Source organism: Rousettus aegyptiacus, unplaced genomic scaffold (genome assembly GCF_014176215.1).
Source record: "Rousettus aegyptiacus isolate mRouAeg1 unplaced genomic scaffold, mRouAeg1.p scaffold_m13_p_11, whole genome shotgun sequence".
NCBI lineage: Eukaryota > Metazoa > Chordata > Mammalia > Chiroptera > Pteropodidae > Rousettus > Rousettus aegyptiacus.
This window is the reverse complement of record NW_023416286.1, coordinates 54,218,688-54,228,766: the sequence shown is the minus strand read 5'-3', so window position 1 is coordinate 54,228,766 and position 10,079 is coordinate 54,218,688. Positions and strand designations below refer to the sequence as shown.

The window sequence follows — 10,079 nt, the reverse complement described above, 5'->3', positions numbered from 1 at the left end:
TTTTCACTCAGCAACAACCAAAAATATCCAATCGAAAATTTATAAAATCTAAATTGAAATTGTTTAACTTGTGAAAAATTTTCTTATGATGTTGTGGAAATCTAGAACCAGGAAATGATAATTCCTTTATTATTAATATGATAGCTTATACTTTTTATACATATATCTAGACTGTAAAATAAACTAGAATAATAAAATAATAAATCTGGGTTCAATTTTCACAATATATATAAACTTTATTTCTTAATAAGACATTTATTTGGCTTCAAAAAAAATTCTTTATATAAAAATTAAAGAAAGGCAAGATAACAATGTAAATCCTTGCTCAGACAATACCAAATTATACATACTATGATATATGTTTGAAAGTGATTTATGAAAATTATATTTTCAGTTCTAAAAATTAATGACATCAGAGTTTGCTACTGGCTGAAATGAAGAAACCTATTAATAGTTTTTAACAATTTTTTGAGGACCAATATCAGAATCAGATGTCATTACATAAAATGATTGATTTAGTGAAACAAATATTGCCAACAATGGAGGTAAATAGAAGCTAAATATAAGTGTTGTGGTTTGATCAAATCTAAGACCCACGGAGCCAATTGAGATGAATTGTGAGCCTTTATTAGCTGATGACTGACTCTCTACCTTGCAGGGTTAGAGGAGATCAGTCCTGAGCTTCCAGAGGAGGCAGCTTATAAAGCCTGAAACTACATCAAACAAGCAAGCAGGTTTACAGAAGCAGAAGTTGGCCATTAGTATATCTTTACATAAAACATCTCCTAGAACCACACCCTAGTTAACATAGACCATTAGCATATCTTTGAGTAGGTTACCACGCCCTGGTAACAACAAAAAGCAACCAGATTACAGAAGCAGAAGTTGGCACTTTGAAAATTTTCCACCCTTAACATAAGAGGAACAACAAAATTTATGACTTTTGATTTAATAAGCCAAAAAAGTACTAATGGAATTTCATTTGTTAGAGTCTTGGGGAAAAGTAAACTGATCAGAATGAAAAGGCTCATTTAGAAATAAAAAATGCACACACACATGCCCATTTTTTTGAAAAATAGTTTTGCTATTTCTAGTTTGCATTGAGTGAAATTAACTAGCAATTGAGATTAGTCCTGAAACATTCCACCGGGAGATCAATGATATGTCTAGATTTCCATAAGAAATGTTCCCCTACTACTTCCTTATCTGAATCCTTGAGCAAGTAGGTCCCTTTATTCAATAAAATAATTGCTGGTATTCCAGAACCCCATTAGAGAGGAAATCTGGAATTAGCATTTTAAAAGGAAGGTGTCTGAGAGAAATGCTATGTAGATACTATAATCTGTGTGAGAGAGATACACATTTACTTCTCTATGTGGTCTTGGAGTTCTGTCTATGAGTTCACCTGTCTGTTAGGAGTTATACCACTATATTAACTTAACTCTTCCAAAATCTATATTTTTTGTTCTTTTATTATATTTTAATGTAAAACCTTTTTTTTTTTTTTTATTAAAGTACACTACATATAGAAAAGCAAATGGATATGTATGAACAGTAAGATGGGTTTTCATGTTATGGACAGCAAGACCAAAAATAATTTTACCAGAGTTGCCTAAAAATAATTTTGTCTTCCTTTTTCAAGAGCATTTTTCCTGAGTCAGGGTTTTTGGTTATTTCTTTTAGTGCTATAAAAAACTCATTCCATTGTTTTCTGATTTTTGTGATTTCTATTGAGAAATAGCTTGTCAATCTTATGCTTGCTCATTTGAAAAAATTAGGTCTTTTATTCCCATTATTTTTTATAATTTTTCTTCCATTTATATATCTTCTAGTAATTTTCATTGCTCCCTGTCTTCTGTGTCTAATCTTCTGTTAACATGACTTAAAATGTTCTTAATTTCAGGTGTTTTAGTTTTCAGTTCAGAGTCTCCATATACTTTCCCTTTATACATTTTAATTAATTCCTGAAATTCTTTATATTTTTATCTACTTTGTCCATCCCTTGTGACCATTTTTTTTTTTTGAAAAAAAAAATTACAATAGTTATTTCAAAAACTTAGCCGACTTCAATTTCTGGATCACCTGCAGATTTGTTTCTTTGCTTCATTTTTCATTCTCTCTCTTTCTTAGTTTTCATTTCTATCATTTGGCTCAACTAGCAATTTTAGACTAAATGCCAGTTATCGATACTGCATATAAAATTTTTGAAGCCTTCAGGTAATATAATCACCCTCTAGGCCAGGACTTGGCAAACTATAACTCATGGGACAAATCTGGCTAGTTTCCTGTTTTAATAAATAATGTATTATTGGAACATAGCCATACTCATTTATCTTCATATTGTCTATGACTATATACACAATAAATTAGCATAGCTGAGAAGCTTCAGGAAGACACTTTATGGCCCACTAAACCAAAAATATTTACTACATGGCTCTTTACAGAAAAAAATAAAAGCCACTGCTCTCAGCAGAAACAATAGTTTCAGATCATTTTAATCTAATCAGAGATTTGCTCTTACACAACTGTGCTGTAGTCCTGGAAAGACCAATTCTATCCATGATCTCACTCATCCTTTAGGGTTTTAAATAAGGTCATAGTGGGTTCTCTGAGGCCCTTATTCATAAAAAAAATCATATCGTTGTTTCAGAAAACTAAAAACAAGCTCTACTTTGTTTTCTGTAGGCTTTCAACATAGGTATTTAGTCTCGTCCTCATAGAATCCTAGTATTCAGCAAATGTATTTAGAGAAAAATCAGCTATGTTTGTGACCCTCAGATCTCTTTAATAATATTGACCATTCTATTTTTCTATCAGCAGTTGTCTTCAATGGGCACATAACTGAACAGTCAATCTTCTGTAATCACCCACAATTAGAAAATTGCTCCATAATAAATTTGATGGCTGAAGGTTAGCTTACTTCTAAAAGGTTCTTTTCTCTTAGCAGTCTCAGTTGCTCTAGATTTTGTTTCAGCACTCTCATTGCATTCTTATAGCTTTTTTCTCTATTATTCTGCTTTTCTAATTGATGAGGAAGGAGAATTAGTCTACTACCAGCTATTCTATATCAGCCAGTGAAAAGCCTGCATTTAATTTTTATCAAATATTGCTACGTATAACAGCCATGTGAAATTGGTTTTCTATATTGCTTTCCTTCCCTCACCCCACCTTTGTACCTGGTTTTCAATTTCTAAATGTTCATCTTATTATATATATTTTTACTTTGTAAGCCACCTCACATGTTTCTTAGAAATTGAACAGCAATAAATTAATTTAATGATTAATAGGAAGGCATTAGAAATTTTCGTTCTTTTCATTTAAACATATTTAAATGCAATACATTTAAATAGAAAGTGAAATGCTTTCCAGTGAAATGCTCTTTCACAGCCTCTTTCAGAAGAGTCTGATAAGGAAACAGAAACAAGTGATTCCTTATAAACATAGTCCATCAGGAACTTCCTTTGACATAGAGAACAGAAATCACCTTACCATTCAGTGTACCTAGTTATTGTTCAAATTCATTAATACTTCTGCATTCTCTACCATAATATAGTTGTCACTTGATTATCCTTAGTCATATAATTTTCAATTTCAACTTATTTGCAGGCATGATATCCTAAATACTACTATTGTTTCAGTCCTGATTTCATTATGGTTGGTTGTTAGCACTAAATAAGGTTAAGTATGAACATTTCATTGTCCATCTTAAGGACTGCTTCTTGATGGATGCTCAACAAAACCTGGACTGTTTCTTCTTATGCTTTCCTCAAAATTATCCCATGTTCTGATATCATCCTTTCTAAATCTGTTTTGCTCATTTTTCTATTTTTTGAGGTTATTAGATATTATTTTATATAAATATTTGATTACAATGATCCAGTATGAGGGGACTAAAATTTGTCAAGAAATTAATATGGCTCAGTTACCGTGCTAGTTATATATACATATTATTTTCAATTGAATTCTCTATGTTACTCATATTTAATACATGAGAAAACTAAGCTGAAGAAAAGTTTGATGAATCTCTTTAGATTACGCTCCAAGTTATCATTATCAGAACTTGAAAGTTAACAATAATTATTTAATATGCACAAATACCCAATGATCATTGCCCGAATTGTCTTATACCAGGAATTCTAATGTATTCTATATATCATAATTGATTAATAGATTCCTCAAGTTTGTTTCAGTATTTTTATTGCTGCATAACAAAACTTCTAAAATTTAATGGCTTAAAACAAAAACATTATTTTCTTTTAAGTGTCTGTGAGTTGAAAAGAATAAACACATAATTTTCTCTTCTGTGTCTGTGCATTGACTTAGTCCCATTTCTGCAGTTCTCACTTGGCGTTTCCTTCGAGGATACAGTAAATGGTGGTTGGGCTGGAGTAGAAGTATATCAGAGCCAGTATTTGTAGGTTTAAGAGAGACATAAACATCTAATTAAAATGTTAAAATATTCACACACAACTTTCATACCTTCTCTCTTTGTATTCATATATTTATGTATTCACAGATTTATTTCAATGAAAATTAATATATTTAAAATATATAATGAAGTCAACATAAGGAACAATCCCATAATTACTTAATACTATTCTTCCATCTTATAAAGATGGCATTTTATTACTGTCCATCTTCAAGAAGAATAAAACAAGGCAAATCCTCCTAAAGGGAGATTTTAGAAACTGCTAAATAAATAATTTTCAAACTAGCGATAAGAGTTTGGGAGCCATGGGAGTAGAGAGATAATATCATGCATTTATTTTACTGTTACCTTAATATAGGATGAAACTGTTAAAGTGTGAGATACGACTAATTCTGGAGGTTTTTCTTTCCATTTAGTTTTTTGAAAAGTATTATATTGGATGGTAGAGAATTCTATTACAAGATACTTTGACTTTCTTTTAAACGTGGATCTATTACAAAGTAGTTCTTTCCCTTGAGAACAAATTTTTTAAAAGGAGAGGAAAAAGTTATTTATATGAAATTCAACTAAAAATGCATAAAAATTACTTTTTTATTGATGGTCAATACCAAAAAATTGCAAATTGAGTTAATGTTACTTGCATACATAAGAGAACGTTAAAAACTACCTGAAAATAGGGGAGATTATTGACTAGTGATGTTTCTCATTGACTAAGGTCAAGGAATGGCAGCTCACATGCCATTTATTCACTATCCTTAGTTTATAAATTCTAAGAACTATTTGATGGATTCTGTGTTTTAAAAAGTACAGGATAGTGACTTAGAGTATATTATAAGAGTTAAGCAGACCTAGATTGTAATATCTCATCATTAGTAGTTGAGTGAACTTGAGTAGATTACCTCTGAAACTTGGATTATTCATCCATAAAATGGGAGAAATTAAAACTGATGCAAAAACTGTTGATGGTGGTAAATGAGAGACAAAAAATGTAAAACACTTAGCACAGTAAATGACATATAGGAAGTATTCAATAGATAATACTTCTTATTGCTTGTCCACAGTGGAATTAGAAAACCTTGAGACAGCCCTCGTATAGAGTTTTCTCTAAAATGATTTAGAGATAAAATATTTAAATGAAAAATATATGTTTGCTATTTTAAAGACTAAAACACACTTAATATGACAATAGTATCCATTTAAAGTAGGAAAATGTGGTCTTGTCATAGGGGTTGAAAGGAAAAATTCAGAAACATTAAGGAAAGTAAAATTACTAACATAGTATCTTAAGCTTTTATTGATTGCTTACTATGCTAAGAATTTTCTTCCATTTTTATAGTTGTGGTTCTAATACAGAATCTTGACCAAGTATAGTGCAAATTTTTTTTTATTCTTAATCTTTTTGTTTTTGTTTAGATTTAGAGTAGAGCTCAATATTTAAACTGATTTATGTGTGATTTAGCAAAGAGTTCACAAAATCCCCAAACAGATTAAAAACATATTGTCCTCAGACTCATGTTAGATCATTCTTTTAACAGAATTTATTTTTTATAGCTGAGGCTTAATGAACTCTTCCAAGGAAGAAGTTTCTCTGCTTTAATTGGAAGAGAAAATGTTCTTCTATAAAAGTATCTTACTCCAATGACAGAAGAATAGTACTTAGAGACCAATATAGTTATAACTTAGAAAAAGAACAGTTTGGCGTACAATTCTCTTCACAGCTATCAGAATGAATGCATATTTGATAATGTTTTTAGTATTGTATAGAAAAGTAAAAGTATTAGCTAAGTGAGTGATAAGGAATTAAACTTATTATCTTCAGGTCACTGCCCTGTCAAATAATATGTTCTAAGATAGATTTCCTTAAATTGATATTTATTAATTAGCTAGAGTGTGCTAAGAATCATTTCATTGGAAATTTTAAGTAATATTTCTTTTTTCATTTTTTTAAAGTATTAATTTTAACCTTATAATAACATCTTATTTCCTGATAAAACTGTCCTGGAATGAGCCCTGAAGGCTTGTTAACCTTTAATCATAAAAATATTTTATCGTAATCCTGAAAAGCATATTTAAAAGTTTATCCATTTTATCTATCAATAAGGAAATTGGTTAAAAGATAAAAGGGTTTTAAAAATAATATATATTTGTAGTCCAGTATAAGTGAGTTATGTCATGATGATAAAATTTGCTTAACTAGCTTTATTACATTAAGATGCATGATACATGGTTCAATCAAAATGAAAGTACAAGTTTATAGAATTTTACAAAAAAATATTGTTTTATAATAGCTTAAGATATAGAATTTTAATTTTCTTCATATTTTTCTCATTTTAAAATAAAATGTGCTTTTTAATATTTTTCTTTATTTTTTGCAAAAAGTATAGATTTGAAAACAAGGCCCTCATTTGTAATATGTATATGCATATACATATGTACGTGAATATATATATAATATTTTTTTCCTTTCACTGTTTCTTTGCAAATCTACTATATTTGTTTAGTAAAGGAATGGTTTAGTTATAGTTTTCTCTGTCTTTCATCATTACATCAAAAATAGGCATTAGGAAAAATTGATAAATTTAGATTTTGGGTATTGTTAAAATTTAGAGTGAAAAGTGTTTTGGCAATGCATTGCAAAAAATTTTCATTCCCATTCAGAATATATTAAAAATAGAAAAATAAGTCATTTAATATTAATTCTGTAAATATAACTTCCTTTTCCAGATCATGAAGAATTTTTTGCTAATGAATTTTAAGTGCCTTTAATTCTCTTTTAGTTTTAATATTTGGTGAGAAACATTCCTTAAATAATTTAATATATGTAATTAATACTTCCTAAATATGACTATTCAAATGTTCTGTTGTTGCCATGATATTCCTGTAAAAATATTTTCACATCATTAAATTTCCTAAATTTAATATCACAGTTGAATAGTAATACATAATTTGGTTTATTCAAAAACTAATCCTATTTAAAAGCAACTTCTTATAATAACAAAAGGGAGTTCTCCTTTGGAAAGCCTACTAAGATAATCTTTTTCTTCCATGTAGATTTTAGTATTGTATTTGGGCAATCTATAAATTCAATGGCTCAAATATTTTAATATATCCTAAGCAGGCTTTTCCTTTACTGATATTTTTGTCTATCATAAGATCCAAAAGCCTAAATTTATGTTATTTTGTATTAACATATATTTGAGTTGCAAAACTTACAAATATTTGACTTCTCTCCTGTTGCCAAAGTAAGAAATTTTGACTCTAAAAAGGTGCCTTGAATCAGGTTCAGAATTGATTATGGCGCATAAATGTCACCTCAAATTTTTATCATTAAAGGAAAACATTTAATTTTACTAGTGAAAATGCAGAAGAGTGCATTATTGCAGGAAGTATGCCTTTTAATTTAAAATATTTCATTTATATATTTTCTAGAAAATAATGTAGCAATTAAAAGACAAGTAAAAATGATCTGTCTTCTATTTATCTATCTATCATCAATCTATCATCTGTCTGTCTATCAAACTATCTACCTACCTACTTACCTACCTACCTAAATACCTATTTTTTTTATCCATCCATCTATTCTTCCATCCATCCATCCATCTATTTACCTGTTTATCATCTACCTGTCTACTTATAAGCTGACTCATCTCAAATTCAATAAAACTTTATTTGGCAATTAACTCACAAAGTTGTTTTAATGTTAATGTCTAGCATTACAGTTTATAATTTGCTTATTTAGTAGGTCTTATAAACTTTTATTGCAGGCATTTCATTTCATTTGTAAATGCCATAGGGAACCAAGTTTGTTCTTGAAAATTGGAAATGAATGTGTGGAAATACAATATACAAATTGATATTCTGGACAATAGGATTAATATATATATAATATGAAAGAGTGACAGAGCTATTTCTAACCTGAATATATATGTGGATTAACAACTCTTACTAGTGCCTAAGAAATGTTGTGAGACAGTGGAAATGGACTCTGAGTTCTAATTCTGATCTTAACCATATTTGTGGATTTAATAAAGTCATATATTCTTTTTTAGATCTTGGTATTACCACCTGATGAGCAGTGCTAATCCAGGTAGCATACAACTATAAGAATCTGTATATTTTCACACACAGACATGGACACATAAATACAGTGTTGGATGTACATGGCCATGAACACATTTACACTGTTATTTTGCTTTCATTTGTCAACTTCTTTGCTAAACTTATAAATAACTCACCTCTTGGTCTAAGGTATGCATTTGCTAAATACAAGCTACTGACACATGGTTTTTAATTTGTTGGCCAGCTTGCCCTACTGCTGGCTGTCAATAATGATGTTTGCTAACAGTCCACAATTATTGAGTTGCCTAAATGTTTGCTTCAAAATGTCCTTATGCCACCTAAAAGAAAGTGAAATGTTGGCAAGTGTTCAAAAGTATCAATCAGGAAAGTGATTATTGAAAATGCTGAAAAGTGGGACGTGGTTCCATAGTGTAGCAGTTAGCACATTTGCTTTACATGCAGACGGTTCTGGGTTCAGTCCTCAGTGGAGTCACAGTCCATGGTCAATGGCCATGCCACTCTGAACAAGCCTGATCCCATCTGATCTTGGAAGCTAAGCAGGGTCAGGCTTGGTTAGTACTTGGATGGGAGACCACCTAGGAAGACCAGATACTATAGGCATAAATAATAATAAATGATAATTTTAAAAATGCTGAAAGGTAGCAATTGCAATAAGATGTCAATGCTCCAGGGGGAAAAAGGTGTGACAGTCAATGAAATATGTTCTAACGTATGGTGACACTTGGAAGTACAAATTGTCCCTCTAACAAAGAATGAAGCAACATAGGTATAATGACGTGTAGGTCTAAAAGCAGGGAACTTCAAGAGAGATAATATCACACATTAAACTCAAGATAAGTTGGGCTTAATTCTATGGCTTTCCTACAAAGTCTTCTCTTTGTGTAAATTATTTTATACTTTGTGTAAATTATTTTATATTTTTAACATCTCACATAAAAATATTTGTTCATTTAATGAATGAAAAGAATGAATAAACAAGTATGTCACTTGGACAGAAGGCTATGTTAGAGTCCCTCAAAAAGTAAAATTCAGGTAATCTGATTTTAATATGACAAGAATTGCACATGATTAATTTGCTAGGCAATTCAAATTAAAGAATAGCACTTCATGAATTATTAACTAGTCATATAGTTTACAAAACATATTGGTTAAAAATAAAATGCTAGTAGTGATGTAATTCTTCAAGCCAATACATTTAAAACAAATTTTGAGCAAGAATCTAAATGGAGACTGAGAATAAATACACTGGTAAAATAATTTAGTTCAGATTGAAAAAGAGTTAAGGTGCCCCCAAAAATGTGAAAAAGGAAAAAGAAGTAAACTAAATTGAATAAGACTCAGAAAGGATAAAATTAGTAAATTGGACTGGAGATTAAAAAAATATTTTTAGAAACTCATGGGTAAATACTTTAGTAGCTTTGTAGGTATATATAAATTTTATATCAGAAGCTCATTATATATATGCTTTAGAATGATGGATAGCTCATAAAATGTGTATTTAGTCCTGCTCAAATAACATCTATATCATTTTTAGAAATATACTTCAAATAATTTTACAGGTAGATTTGTA

The 10,079-nt window shown here is 29.8% G+C and overlaps 1 pseudogene; it reads left to right on the top strand.

Moving 5' to 3' along the window:
* Positions 1–8,990: 8,990 nt before the first annotated feature.
* LOC118609655 lies at positions 8,991–9,109 on the top strand (annotated as a pseudogene).
* Positions 9,110–10,079: the final 970 nt, after the last annotated feature.